Genomic DNA, 15,811 nt, shown 5'->3' with positions numbered 1-15,811 from the left:
AAACAAGAAAAAGCTAATATTAGACATAGGTCTGTAACCTCCTTAAAAACACACTCCTAGGCGTAAAAATCATGGGGGCAAAATTTTGTTCCCTTTCTAAGGTGTTAAGAACAGTAAGACAGTAGTGTATGTATAGACTGTAATCAGAGCAGGGAGCAAAATGCTGTGCCTGCTTCAGCTCATTATCTAACAGCCGCATAACATAATTTAACATTTCCTTTGTGTTCAGGGACACCACTGCAATTAGCTAACAAGTGGGTCATCCATTAACCAGGCCCATGGCCCTGGGAGAGATATAAGCCTCCAGGGCAACACTCAACAATTCTCTGTAATAGAATGGCTAAGAGAGGGAGTCCATTAGTAAACATTTAGGAAATCAGTGAGAAGGCAGGTCTCTGCGGGTAATTATATTACTGATTATTTACAACAAATACACTCTACACTTTATTGTATTTTGTTCCTTTATCTCTCTCGCCATGTTGTTTTCCACTTTGTTCTTCTGCCATTTGCAGGTTCATGTTAATGAGCTAGGAGGTTATAAATAAAAGTTTGTTGCCTCTTAGATTGAGACTGCTGGTGCCCTTGAGCCTACAGATGATTTTTAACTAAAACACCAGATTCTTGCTTTTTCCTTTATTTTTCTTTTTTTTTGAATGACATAAATAATGAAAGCCTGTTGGTTTTCCAGAGATTGCAATTATGATTGTGCTGTCCGAGGACTGATGCCGCTCTTTTGAGGATCCCAGCTCAAAGCCTGAAAGACTGGTAGATGCTTCCTGCTATTGACATCCTCCTTAACTGTGATTCCACTATCTCAGATGCATGCACAAAGAATAGGCTGCACTGTTGGACCCTGATCTCAACAGGGGTGATATAGTATGGACACCCCTTTGAAATAGTTTGCTTCAAAAATAAATACTTAATGCAGTTTGCTTTTTCTGATGAAATAATTCATTGAACACACTAACATTTGTAATAGCTAACCAGCCCCTCACAACAGCGTTAGAGTAAGACTCAAGGTTGATCAATAGAGGCCTTAGGGGTTTTATTTTCTGTTCCTTGATCAAGGCTGTCAGATTAGTATAGGTACAGTGTAAATAGGACTGCTCCTTGAGCATAGGCGGCGGCTCTGCAGCCCAGGTTAGAGGATCGCTCCCTCATTAATATGATTAGGAAAACAGCCTTCGGGCAGTAAGGATGCAGAGCAGCCCACACCGAGGCTCACTGGATACCAAAAACAGTACACCGGCACAATGGCAGAGTGTCAATGTGTTTTTTCATTGCCCTCCTTTAAAAAAATCAACAAATCCTATATAGACGGTGCTCAGAAAGAGAAATTTCTGCGACCGTGACCCAGAGTGAGATCCTTGGCTGATGTTTACTGCACTGTGTTGAAATTTATTAAGAACAAAGATTTTAACATTCTGAAAACTTGCTAAGCCAAATTTGAGAGATGTTTTTGATCATTTCATCCTTTGAACAGCGTTTTGAAGCTTTCTTTTTCTTTGCAAAACATTCGTCATTCAGGCTCTCTCTGCTTGTATCACTCATTCAGTCGGTAAACAAATTTCACAGCATTCACTGAAACCTTACACATTGTGATAGCTTTGTCAGTTGCAGGGTGTGAGGAGTGCGACCATGGGACATTTCTAACAGGTTTTAAGTGCAGATTTTGTTTTTCGTTTGCTTCATTAGTTTTTAAGAAATGAGCGGGAGGGTGGAATAAAGTGAAATATGAGTGATAATATAATTGATTAGTGGTGGTGATGCTTCATTTCTCATCTGATTTGCAATCCATTTGGTTCAGAAAATCACCAGACAAGCCCCCCTCCCCTCTTTTTTTTTTTTTTTTTTTTTTTTTTACAGTGGCTGTCATCTAGTGAGTAATTATCATTGGTCTATATGTCATAAGCCAGAAAGGATGGTGACACTTCTACTGATCTATTCATCTTTTAGAGAAGATGACATCTCCCTCCTGGCTTCGGAAACAGGTTGTCACCTCAGTTCAACAGACAGACAACACAAGTGTTATTAGAATGTGTTCCATATTCAGCAAAATGGGTGAGGGTGAAAACGGGCTTTACAGCTTTACATAGCAAAATCACTCCTTTACGGCAGTGATTATGCTCAGGGATATCTTGTTTATAATAAACAATAATTAATGGAATTTCAGGGAGAACATGTAGGATTACAGCGACATACAGTATTATTATTTAGTTTAAATAAGCACAAGTTCCATCAGTACATAAAAAATAATACTAAATGTAGTTTTTTGGCTTTATTTTACTTACATCTTAGATATGTTGTTCTTTTTTGTTACAAAAAATAAAATCACACTTATAAATGACTCAATTAACTTCCTTGCATGAGTTTAATATAACTGCAGACTTTCTGTGCTTTGCATTGCAGCTTCATTTGAAAGGTTAAATGCCAGTTCAACCACACAAACTCAGCAGCAAGCAAAAACAATGCACGTAGTTAGAAATAAGTTGCCCTTGTGCTGTATGTAAGTCAGGATGAGATGTTTTAAGGCACTGCGTCTGCATTTGTGGTTATGAAACTGCACAGATGATGTGGTCAGTCACATGTATGCCTTACGATAATATTATTTAAGGTGGAAGAGCAGACGAGATATGATTGTATCCAGCTGTTGACGCTGTATGTTCTGCATGCAGTACCACAGACAGCCAGTAGGTGGTACTCTACTGTGGGGCTAACTCAGAACAGGGCAGTGTACTGTTCACTGTTAATGTGGAAAAAAGGGATTCTCAATCACAAGGTCATTAAATAAAGTAAAACATCTTTTCTTTTTATTATTTGCTTTTTTTATAATTTGATTCTCCACAGTGCATACTTGAGATTTTTCCACAGCGTATTAGTGTGTTGGGGACTGAAAAGCTTTAAAAAAGCCACAAGTTTAAGTTTAGAGATGTTTTAACTAGAGGATGTTGTGCCCAATTTCCGGACAATTCTGTGTCTAACAGACAACATGAAAATGCTCACGGCAAGCACGCCCCTGTTTGCGAGAATGTTAGGTAGAGGTTACTTGTTCGAGTGATGGGAAAGGCAGATTATTCCTGTCAAAAAGAAGGCAACAATGCAGCCTGGGGCTTTGTTTCCCCGTTTTCAAAGCCATTTGTTCTTTGATAAGGTACCGGAAACAGTTAGCAACATGATGGTGGGAACCTATGGAAAAGAATACACTTTCTATCAATTGTGTGTTTCTTATCCCCTGGTGGTGTTTGTTGGGTGTGGGAATAGGCAGCATTCTGGGCACTGCTGCTCTGAGATAGCATTCACAGACCAGAGCACAAGAACAGGCTGCATTCAGTCTGAGGAACCAGGGGCCCTACACTGCAGAATTGTACACAGGGATGGACAATGTACACTATCTTTGGTTTGGACACAAAGAACCAAGGAAAGATTTTATTGTAAGGTTTGGCAGGTCTTATTTGCAGACCCTCTCCTCTTTCTCTCTCTTTCCCACCCTTATCCATCCTCTCTTTAGCCACCCTCTCCCCCCTTTGCCTTGCTATCGTTTTATGATGGCAATTTCATTACACATGTACTGTTTTACATTTGTGATTCACTAACGACAGATAGACTGGTAGTTACTGCCATTTCTCTTTCATCGTCTCCCTCTTCATCCAGCTTCCATCCATGTATTCAGTCATTCTGCCATTCTGTGGCCGAATTTGTGGAAATCTGACAGAAAATGTCAAATGTTTTTTTTTCTCTTTCTCTTTTCTTTTCTTTTTTGTTTAGTCAAAAAAAAAGAAAAAAGAAAAGAAGAGCAACATTTCTGCCACAAAATCAGAAAACATAAAAAACGTGCCTATGGCACTTCTGAAACAAGCAGCGAAACATTGTTGTTGATATTGATGTAATTGATTCTATTTAATAATTGGCATCTCTGCGTGCTGAATGCCTCCTCTGACTTGTGATCCATTCAGTGCTGGAGCTCATCAGATGATGTGAAGGCTAAGCGTTTTTAATAGAAGTTGGACCCACTGCTGCCACCCACAGAGATACCACATTGCATTGGGTAAATTAGTATTATGATTTTAAGGGATAAATACCCGTTCCACCTAATTAATCCACCACATCACAGAGTTATGTGACACCATGAGCCCAATAGATCAAGGACCGCAGATCAAAGGCACCGCCACTGTTAGAATCCTACACAGGCAAGAAGAAGGTTTCTTGTTTATTTCTATATACAGATGGCCTGTGAACTAATGACTAAAGAATACAGCAATATATGCAAATTTGTTTATTGGTTATTGACTGAATGATGCTGCATCGCAGGCCCACCACTAAACATGTGTAATTAGGCGGTGGGTGTTTCAAAACACAGGACAGAAATTTAAATGCTTGTTGAAATTCTTTCTTTGGGAGAATCTTATTCTGGCATAAGAATAGCACATGGTCTAAAGTATATGCTTTAGGTAAAAATACCATTTATATATTATATGTGTTTAAAATTAGTAACCCGGTTTTTGAAAAAATTGCTTAATCTCAGGGCTGTAAGTGAAGAAAAAGGTCAGTAAATAGGCTAACAGTGAATCAACCAAAGTTTGTGTGCAGCCATATTAACATTTGTTTTGTTTTGCGTTGCCATGGCCAGTGATTTAGTTTGAATTTCAAAGTTTTCATAAGACAATAAATAAAACCTAATCCCATAAGGGAAAAATAACATTGTGAAGCTGCAGTAGCATGTTGTGGTGGTTCATTATATTCTGAACCTAACACACACTTTGGCCTGTCCTCAACTTGATATAAGGAGGGGAAAAAAGTTAGCTGGGACTCTTTTTTTTTCTTCTTTTTTTTTAAATTTAACACACTCGCTGTACTCTAAAAATGTCACTGTTCTGCCAAGTTTACCACATATTCACTGTTTACTGATGGCTGTTACACATGTGGTTTTTGCATATGCTCTCCTCTCCCACTTAAATCATCTGCGGTCCCTGAGCTTTCCTTTGACATGTGCAATGTTGGTGCAGCCACTGAAGCTTAAATTTTTCAAGCAAAGAAAAGGCATGCGTATGAAATAATAATGACCATTTCAGACAGTTATATTTTCCGCATCTGACTGTCATCTCTTCTTCTCTGCTTCTCTGTCACCAATGTTATTACTCGTCAGATTTTTTGAGGTTTTTGTTGATTTTGGCCCATTATTCTTCATTATAATAAGTTGCTAACTGAAAACTGTTACTGCAGCCTCCAAGAAAGATGTATTTTGGGTGGCCTCTCATATGGCGCACTCCCTAGTGTCACAGATTGACTGGACTGACTTGGGACAGTGGTCTCGCATTCAATCATTCATGCAAAGTGTCAGTACTTCATTAATATCTCATTGCAGGTCATGTTAAAACAAGACAATGTATCCCATAAGTGCAGCTTTTTGAACTGAATTGTCTATTTTAAAACTTTAAGCAAAACCCTGGTCTGAAAACATGTATTATTGATGAATTACACGTCGATTATCTTAACATGGTGTTTCAGTTTGAGTCACAAATGCCACTCAAAGAATTTCCCATAATTTATTAAAGGTAGCATTGTGGAAATTCCCACTTCTGTCAGGCAACATCAGTGCAAATGATGTACACATGTCTTGTGGCATAGAATCTCTTTCAAGGCACTGTTTGTTTTGTCGCTGTTCCTTTGTGTAGGCACAGCTACAGTCTCGGCAGAGTGTGGATGTCACAAAGCATTAGGAAGTATGAGATTCAGGATGTTACATTTAATCTCCTCGATTTCCCCAGTTAGCAGAGGAGCCAGGCAGCAGCCGAGGGAGTCCCAGCATCCTGTAGAACAAAGCTGGCTGACATGATGTTTGCCTGAGGGGCCTGCACTCACTCTCTCACAGGCATAGTCTGCAAGCATGTAAAACAATGAGAAACCAGTCAGCCGACAGATACACTAAGCTGCAGTCACTTTGAATGACAACAGTGCATGAGAGAAGGAGCGGCAGCCCCGGTCTGGGACTCAGCACAAACAGCTTTCCAAGCAGACTGAAGGCTCTATCACAGCTATCAGTTAGGGCTTCTTAGATCACGCTGTTGCCATTTTATTGCTTTGTTGGAGTACTGCTGCGTGATCATAGTGTATATTGTAACAATATTTTGCCTGTCTGTGGAAGGACCCGCTGCCTGCATATGTGACAGTGATTTGTTCTCCTTCATTGCAAGGGTGATAAGTAAAGCACAGTGGTCACTCTGTTTACCCCCAGTGTATTTTGTAGCCTGAGGTTAAATAAGAGCAGATGCCTGCTTTGATAGAACGACTCGCCTCAATCAGCTCAAGGCTTCCCCCTTCGAACATCCCACTCCAGTGTAATAAGGATCCACAGCAATACGACACATTTGACCTCAATGAAGCCTAAGGTCATAGAAATTATAATCAAGTGAGTTATTTAGATTGACTCAATTTGATGCTCAGCTGATGGTAGTGCACCTCTGCTGCGTGTCAGTGTCTGTTTGACCCTTTCCTGTTTACCATAAGCTGTGGCTTCAGGTTACGGCAAAAGAAGTGACTGGAGATTTGAGAGCCCACTTTGTACTCAGGAATGAAGTGAACAATTTGTTTTAACAAACTTCACAAAAGGAAACAGATCTAAGAATACGGATCAGTTTCAAGGTTACCCACAGTAAAGTCATGTGTCTGGAGAAAGCAGACTTCTGATAATCAGCTGGTACGGGCTTAAGCGGTAAATAAATCATGTTCTCCAATAACCACGCTTAGCTGACACACATACAACACCATCCCAAGGGCGTACAGGCAGCCCCACCACTACCGCTCCCTCTACAGGTAAAGAGGCACTCTCAACAGGGTCATATGGCTCAGCGTTGGCTTTTCTGCCCGTCCTCCTGTGCGTCTCTGGGGTACATGAGACTCTTCGGCATCCACCACTTCTCTCATTAACACATGCCAGGCTGCTAGTTGCTGTGGTTGAATCCAGGGCATGTCAGGAGCCATGTGTAGGACCCACTTGAACTGACAAGATGAGAATGAGAGGCCAGGAGCTGGCATATGGTGCTGATTTGCAGTCAAGTTTACACGGGTTCTCCATCCACGGAACATAATCAGACCTACTCTCAGCATCCTGCCTGCTGAGCATCATCTCACACACGTCGAATCCCCCTGTGATAACACTGCAGCATCTGAAAAAGAAATTATTTTCCATTATTTTAAACTTTTGCTCTGAAAGGGAGCGCAGAACTTGTGTGTATGTGTTTTTTTTTAAAGTGGGTCTTACTTGGCTGAAAATGTACAAATATGTGTTTGATGATTTTTCTTGTAAACAGGTCTTTTGGAATTAATGAAAATGAAAAGCGAATTCTCAGGCTTACCCTGAGGGACCTTGTCAAATGTTGATGGATTTCTGTGTGCACTGACAAGTAAAAACTAATATCTTGAAAACAAGAAATCGCAAAACTATTCTACATATTAATGAGTGATTTCAAACAGTCTATGCCTGCCCTGGATGCACCTCCCTGCCCACCAGGCACAGAGCACAACTCCCCTCAAACAAAACTTTCAGTGCCACAGTCGTAGCAGCAACATCTGGCTCCTCATGTAGGCACTTATTAGGATCAAATTAAGTAGAAATGAATGGGATGATACATGACAGGGTGCAGATGTTCAAAGCTGTGGTGTGAAAATCCGAGGGCAGAAAACAGCTTAATGAATTCTGCGTCTACAGCAGGGGTGAGGCTCTGGGTTCACAGGTTAAAAAAAAAAGGCTAATTAAATTCTTAAGCAGACGCACAAGAAAATAAATGTTTGTTACTTGTTGCTCCCCTGTTTACCCGTGGCACGCTTGGGGACAATGTTGTGATTTGCAATTAATCAAGCAACGCAGGAACGTGTAAAGTGAGTGGTCTGCTCTTTTGTGAGGGTTGAACAGATGCATATCAGACTTGGCACTCTCGTGTCCCTGGTGAAGTGCTTCACATTTTAGCTGAACCGTTACACGGACCATCAGAAAATACGGAGCTGCTGGCTCTGCAGGTTTAAGGTTTATATGCAACACAGAAGAATGTGGGAGAATTTTACTTTTATCATTAGATAAATTGACCAATAAGGATGGGCTGTAAATTAAATATATATTTTTTAAAAAAGCAATTTGTCTCTCACTGTGACAAAACTGCAAAATAAAACTGACAAATCTATCTTTTATTTTTATTTTATTGTAAGAGATTTTTATAAATTCCTGTCATGTTTTCATGGCCCAGCATCTCAAGGGCCTGGGAATAGGCAAATCTAAAAGTACAAAAACATTATTTTAAATTGATATTTATTCTTTCTCTTGCATATTGCTCGGTAGGCTACAGAGGAATTAGCACTCTAATCTTTCAAAGTGAGTAGAAGAATGGAGGACCAGCTGGGTATAGTGGTAAAGTGAGTTTATTCTCTATTCCTGCTGTTTGTGCAATAGTGTAGCGTTGTGTAATTTCTCTTATTTTCATCATCACTTGAGGGCAAGGGAATATCATCACATCTGGCCCTTAATGTGGGCTGCAGATAGTTACATATGTGCATATGTCTTTCTCAGCTCAAGTGACGCCTCTCTAAAAGTAGTAAGAGCATGCTAAAGGATCGCAATATTCACTCCACTTGAAATACTAATCTATTTTTTTTAGCCAGTGTACCAAGAACAAGTTCCTCCCACAAAAAAAAATGAAAGAAAAAAGAAAAACTGTGAATAAATCTGTTTCCCAAATTGCAGTTGATTTGCTGCCAGGAGAACCAATCTAAGAAGAGTTTCAAAGATCTGAAAATCCTGCATTATATCTAAACTCAAGCTCCACCTTCTGCCTGACATTACGTCCACCCCAAACAATGTCCGTGGGGGTGGACATTCAGTTTTCCATCAAAGATCAACTTGTCCAACTGAGTTTAACGTTGTTTTAACTCAACATGGATCCGTGGCAATGCCAACATACTGGTTTTGTAAAACTAATAGAACTGTTTTCACTGTGTCACTAGCTATTGGCTGATAAAAACAAATGAACACTCATTGTACAGTTGCTTTAATCCCACTATCAGTGTTGATCAATGTTGGCCAATCATTAAATCTTATAACAAATCAATCAACGTAATAGTCTGGACACATTCAAAGGATTAGACTCACAAGATTGCAGTAAATTGTCAAACTCTTTAACCAGAGCACAGACTGTTTGTGTTTTTTGTGTTTTTTATTTCAGTCCATAGGGTTCGTTCCAAAGAGGGAAAATTGCTTAAATGATGTCACTTTCAACTGGCTGCCACGGCTGAACTATTTGATAGTTGAATCACAGTTTTGTAATTACATCATCAAGTTCTATTATTTCAGGCTCTTTTTTTTTTTTAGTGTGAGCCTCTTTTTAAATCACTGCTCACTGATGCCCTTAACTGGGCACGGCAAAGTCTAATTTACACAATTTCACCAGGATAATGTTTATGGGTTTTTCCCCCCTGACTGACATCGTTGCAGATTATGAGTTTGTGTCTATGTGTGTAAATCACCAGTTTGTAGATGATGCACAGCTAAAGGTTAAAACAGAGCAGTCCCTTGTTAAGTTCTCTAATTCGTTTATTGTTTATTGTCTTTTTGCAGAGAAATATAATCTTGAATTGTGTTTAATACTCTCATTAGTGTTTCTTTTTACTGCTGTGGCAGGGCGAAGTCGTTCTTATTGTTTGAAATCCTTAAGATGTATTGAAATAAACTGGCTTTTTCTATGTTGTCGGAATTATAAGAAAATACCTGCAACAGTCTGAATATCAACAGAAATGTTTGATGAGAAATACAACAACAATAAATTATGTGGAATGGATACCAAATAATTGTAAATGTATGTGTTCTTTATTTTTTAAAATAGCAACATGTGGATTTGTTCCCTAAACTTGGGGATAACAAAAAATCTTTTATTTTGAAACCTTTTCGGCATGCTGTTCTTTATTGACCCGAGCATAATGGAGTACAAATAGTCACGTCCAAGGCCTTTCTATTGGTGGCATCTACAGGGAGCAATCCTTTTTTTACAATTCCAAGTAGAGGGCAGGTGAGTTATTTCTTTGGCTGTGTTTTACACATGACTGTATTCCTGCATATTATAGAGAAGACTATAAAAAGTGCAGACCCACTTCCCTGCTCAAGAGACTTATCACACTTTGTTCCAAGTTGTTCTCACACATAAACACACATTTTTGGTAATTCACAGTTAAGGGGAAAAAAAACACTGGATCTCAGTTTTAGTTCTGTTTCCATACCAGTATATTTACTGCATGAGAAGATGAGAGGTCTTCTGAATTGTAATTTGAATAATGTGATACAAGGATACCAGAAAAAAGTAGACACACATATTTGCATGCTACATATATACATGTATATATAGTATAGACGCACACATATACTAATGTGAGTTTGCAAGCACGCTCCATCTTTCTGGGCTGGCACGTCCAACAGGAAACTGACTAACAGTATTATGTGACACCATGGAATGTTCTAGGGAGCAGCAGCCTAGCAGCACTGACCTACACCCAACAACAATACCTCTTTTTGTCCTGCCTTTCCCTTAAATTCTCAGCTCCCCTCTCAAATGCAGGTGTGGTGCTCCACAATAAACATTTTTCAACAGTCATAATTAAAAGAAATGAAGTCAGTGTTCCTTAGCACAAATCAGAGCACTCCTGGGAATGGCACTATTCCCTCTATACAGGGATCTGGGAAGAACAGCATGCTTCAATACATGCCAACTCCCATGTAACTTAAATTTGCAAATAGCATTTGACTGGTGGACCAGTAAAAATCTGGGGGGGAGAGGGTTTGTAGCATGTATTTATCAAGTATCAAGTGTGGCAGAATTTGATTCAACTGAATAATAATTTATGGATATCTGTCTGTCTGTCTGTCTGTCTGTCTGTCTGTCTTGTCTAGTCTTTTTTGCCATCAAGGAAAAAGATGGAATGCACTAAAAAAAATTGCCTTCTAACAATGACGTATTTTCAAATCTAATGCACAAACCCTTCATCAATTCATTAGATGTAATATCCTTTAAGATATTACAGAGTTGGTTTTCCCCTGCTCGTCCTAATGTAAGGGATTTGAGGCTTGACACAGCTTCATTGGGGTTTCAGCCCCACAGCAGGAAGAAGATAAAAAAAAAGGGGGGGCTTTGCGGGGGAAAAAAATCACATCGCATTAAAAACAAATCTACTGGGGGATCCACCAGCAGCTTAAGTGAGCCAAGACGATTAAAGGGTCAGTGGTCATAGACTGCAGGTTGAACGTACCTGATGCCACTCACCTTGGTCCACAAGAGGCATTGCCAACACCAATCTTTCAAACTCAAATATGTACACAGGAGACACTGTGAAGGTCAATACAAAGTTACAATACATAATGTCAACAAGCTCAGTGGATCTTCTGGCCTGTTTAGCTATTCTTGCTGTACATAACCTCAGGAGAATTAGACCTTTCTTCTCCAAGCTCTGGGCAGCTGTTAGCCAAGTTTATTTGTAAATTAACCTACAGCTAGCTGAATTCTTTGTAAAGGTAACCAGACCATCATAAAAAGTCCTCTACCAGGTGACATTGGGTAGTTCTTTCTCCACCTGCATGATTATTTTGTATCTGTTTGTGATTCTATGCAATAAACTAACACTAACACATCTTTAAAAAATGCAACACGCAAAACTAATGACTGTTACTTCTGTTGTAATGCTTTGCATTGGCTGCAAAAAAATAATAAGGCACCATGTACATAATGTTTATATAATGTATATTTTTGATGTCGCAAAAGTGAAAATTACTGGAGAAACCTGTTGAGAACACATTTCCCGCTTGTAGTTTTTTTTTTAGTGAAGCACTGAGGGTGGACTGCAGTGACTCAACATTTCACTGTATCAATAAGGGCCTCTCTCTTTCCTCTGTCTGGTGTCGCTAGTGGTGACTGTGAGTGGCTCCCCAGCCAAAGACCTGCTTTATCAAGCAGCCAATTTAACAAGACAGCTCCTTTCATGCTTCTTGGCTTCTCCAGTGGTAATGGATTTCCTCAATGAGTGTCTCTCTTTCTCCAGGTTTCACACTTTTCTTTCTGTACTGCTGGGCCCCAATCCAGATCAGATCTTCTGCCACTAACTTTGATTTCTTAAGGTAAGTGATCCATCGCTCCAGGCCTGACCATTGCCTGAAACCTGGCCTCACTTTGGCTCCCTGTGCCTGATATTGTACACTCTAATGCAAAGTGAAGGAGCACATCTAAGTAGCCTGTCACTCCACCTCGCGCCTCACCAATCCACCCACCTATGCCTACCCTGTCTCCTAGTCTTTCTCGCCACCTCCTTTAGTTTCCAAGCTGCCCAGCTGGTCTTTATTTCCAGTGTTTGTAGGGAGTGTAAACAATATGGTGATATTACGGGCATTAAACAAGCTGATGATAGTTTGGGCACATTAATGAAGACTAGTACTTTTGGGGGAGGGGGGGGGGAGGTGATGACATCGTTTAATAATAGCGAGAAATGTTTTTGATAAACCCCCATCATTCTGCCGTTCATCTTTAATCTGCAACCTGAGACCAAGTTTGATGAATTCCATTTCCATTTGCTTTCTTTCGACTACACCAGTGTGTGGTGTTTCTGCTCAAATTTTGATTGTTTTCAGGACTTCCATACTTTCATTAGGAACTGAAACTAGAGAGTTGAGGAAATAACGCATGTATATTTTTGTTTAATTGGCCAGCACTGTTACTCATTCTAGGCCTACTGAACATGCAATTAGGGTGAGTGTTTGTCAACATGAAAGAATAAGTTCAGGATCAAATTATAGGAAACACAAATAATCTGGTACTTCAACGCTCAGTGGCCTGCCATATGATCTCTAAAACCAAATTACTGCTGGCTTTCTTGTAGGCTAGCAGATGGCTTCGCTCACACTGTAATCTAAGCCAAGAGCAAATTGGCAACTTATGCAATAGTGACATTTCTGCTTGATCCTTTTGTTCATTTACAGTCTGGCTGACTAAAATGTAAAGAACCTTGTTCGATGTCATTATCAATTAAGCAGATGAATGGCCTGGAGTTGATTTGGGGTGTGGTGCTTGCATTTGGAAGTTTTTGCTGTTGGATGGGTTTTTTATGTTTTCACAGCTTGAGGATGGCTTGTTTCACACTGCATGGAGTATGAAACACCTGCATGGAGCTTAACCCAATTGACCACGTATTTTCCTTGTTTTCACATACATGGTGAGCTCCTTTGATTGCATGTTTAGAGGAAAATTTTGCAAGCACCACACCTCAAATCAACTCCATCTGCTTAATTCATACAATATTATTAGTGACAAAATCTACAGTTTGGTGCATCCTGAGAAAAAAAGAAAGCACTCGTGAACTCAGCAAAGCAAAAAGACCTGGACGTCCACAGAAGACAACAGTAGTAGATGATGGGAGAGTAATTTCCATGGTCATGAGAAACCCCTTCACAATAGCCAACCAAGTAAACAACACTCTCCAGGAGGTAGGCGATATTTGTGATACAGGACAGAAGCAGTCGAAGGAATTCTGAGGTCTTTTAGACAAGACGATATAGAAGGGAGGGTAGGGCTAGTGGTAAATGACAACCATGTTTGATATGTGCTGGAACAGTACTGTCTTCAAATATGTAGTCAACATATGCACAGTTGATTCAACCATGGATTCACTTTCAGTTGAATTCAGATTTATTTTAGTGCCAAATCACAACAACAGATGCCTCGAGGAGCTTTATATTGTAAGATAAAGCAGAGATCAGAGGACGATGGCCAGAATGCTTTGAAAGGCAGTAGTAACTCAGATAAATTCTTGTTACCACAAAAGTATGCAGAAGAGCACCTCTGACACACATCACATCATCCACAGCTACACCAGCATTAGACTACACAGGGTGTCATGCCTGTCAACTATGAACAGGACACTACAGTGGACAGCAGAAGACGGGAAGATGGGTTAAAGTCTTAATTTCTGCTGTGACATTTAGATGGTCATGTCAGAGTGTGACATAAACACCATGAAAGCATGGATCCATTCTCCATTTCATTAACAGTTCAGGATGCTGCTGCTGGTCGTATATTAATAGTGTGAGGGAACATTTGGGGTATGGTCAGATATTATTTCCCCCAACTTGCATCTATTAGTAACCAAGTGTATCAAGTATAGTGAGTAGTGTTTAAATGCCACAGGCTACCTGAGTAGTTTTGCTGACCATGCCCATCCCTTTTGGACCATATTGTACCAAACTTCTGATTACTGCTTCCAGGAGGATAATGAAACATGTTACAAAGATCAAATAATCTCAAACTGGTTTCTGACACATGACAGTGAGCTCGCTGCACTCCAAGGGGCACCAGATCCAGATCTCAATCCACCTTTGGGATGTGGTGGAAAAGTAGATTCATATCATTGATGTGCAGCTAACAAATCTGCAACAACTGTGCTGTTGTACTGCTGCTATCATGTCAATATAGAGCAAAATCTGTGAAGTAAAATCTCTTTCCATCTTCTCTTTGAATCTGTGCCATGGAGAATTAAAACAGTTCTGAAGGTAAAAGGGGGTCCAGTCCATTATTGCCATCTTTACCTAATGAAGTGGCTGGTGAGTGCACATACCTATTAATACATAGAAGTAATGGAGGGAAATGCTCTAACCCACTGGTTTACATATTGAGACTGTGAATGAACGGAAATCAAAAGTTGTTTTTCAGGTCATTTCTTTCCCTTAACACAGTAGCTCATAGGAACAAGAAATCAGTTTAACAGAGACAAAGATGGATAGAAGCAAATTTGACATTTCTGGACTTTTAAGACTGCTTTGAAAGAATAAGAGAGAAGAATTTTGAAACACACACACTGCAGTCAAAGGGGGCACTTCTTTCTCTTTGATATTCATCATCTACTTGAGCATAAATTTGGCATAGCTTGAACTTTACACAAGCAAGTTAAGAAAATATCATGAAGGCTAAAATCAGAATAAAAGCCCCTGAAGCAGGCTTTGAAAACCTGCGTTCAGCCTAACTGTATTTTTTATTAAAACCAAAACTCGGTCAGCAGAAAATATCACACCAAAACAAAAACCAAATACAACACAAAGTAGAACGAAATTGCTCTTTCACGCATACTTTCGGTCTCTGAAAATGCTCAAGCTTTGATCAGACTGCTGGAAAATTAGGATCTTTTCTCAAATAAGGTCTTTTGGAATGACAGTTCACACTGGCATTTGAGCGTGACGATCACAGGATCTGTGTTTAGATATTACTAGGCTATGTTTCTAATATGCATCTAATATGCATATATGTATATATCCATAACTATGTAGCTACAGTGGAGACACAGTTGTGCAATGACTCACTTTGTTCAATGTTGCTGTTCTTGGAAGGACAAGATGACAAGAAGTCACCATTAAACATACAAAATAAGGTTCACACACTCATTGTATTGACATTGCAGTCAAGATAATCCTCCCCAAAAAGCTAAATAAATTGAAAAATATATTTCAGGCAATAAGTTGCAAAATATTTAGCAAATATGATACAAATTAAAACTCATGTGTATGATTTTTTTCAGAAGGTTCAACAAACACTCAAGTTTTTAAAAGACGTTTTTACTGGTAGTTATTTCATGGTTTATGGTTCAAGGGGTAATGACCTGAATGTGTTTGGTTGTAAAAAATCTTAAAATGAACATTGCTTTGTGAATTACTGTACACCATGTAAAGTGCATGTTCTTAGCTGATGGTGTTTAATAAGTTCAACCTGGGAACCCATTGGCTCGCTACAGGACTGATGGCCAATTT

Source organism: Haplochromis burtoni, unplaced genomic scaffold (assembly GCF_018398535.1).
Source record: "Haplochromis burtoni strain Fernald_Lab_line unplaced genomic scaffold, NCSU_Asbu1 Contig_59, whole genome shotgun sequence".
Classification (NCBI taxonomy): domain Eukaryota; kingdom Metazoa; phylum Chordata; class Actinopteri; order Cichliformes; family Cichlidae; genus Haplochromis; species Haplochromis burtoni.
This window is presented reverse-complemented; position numbering follows the sequence as displayed.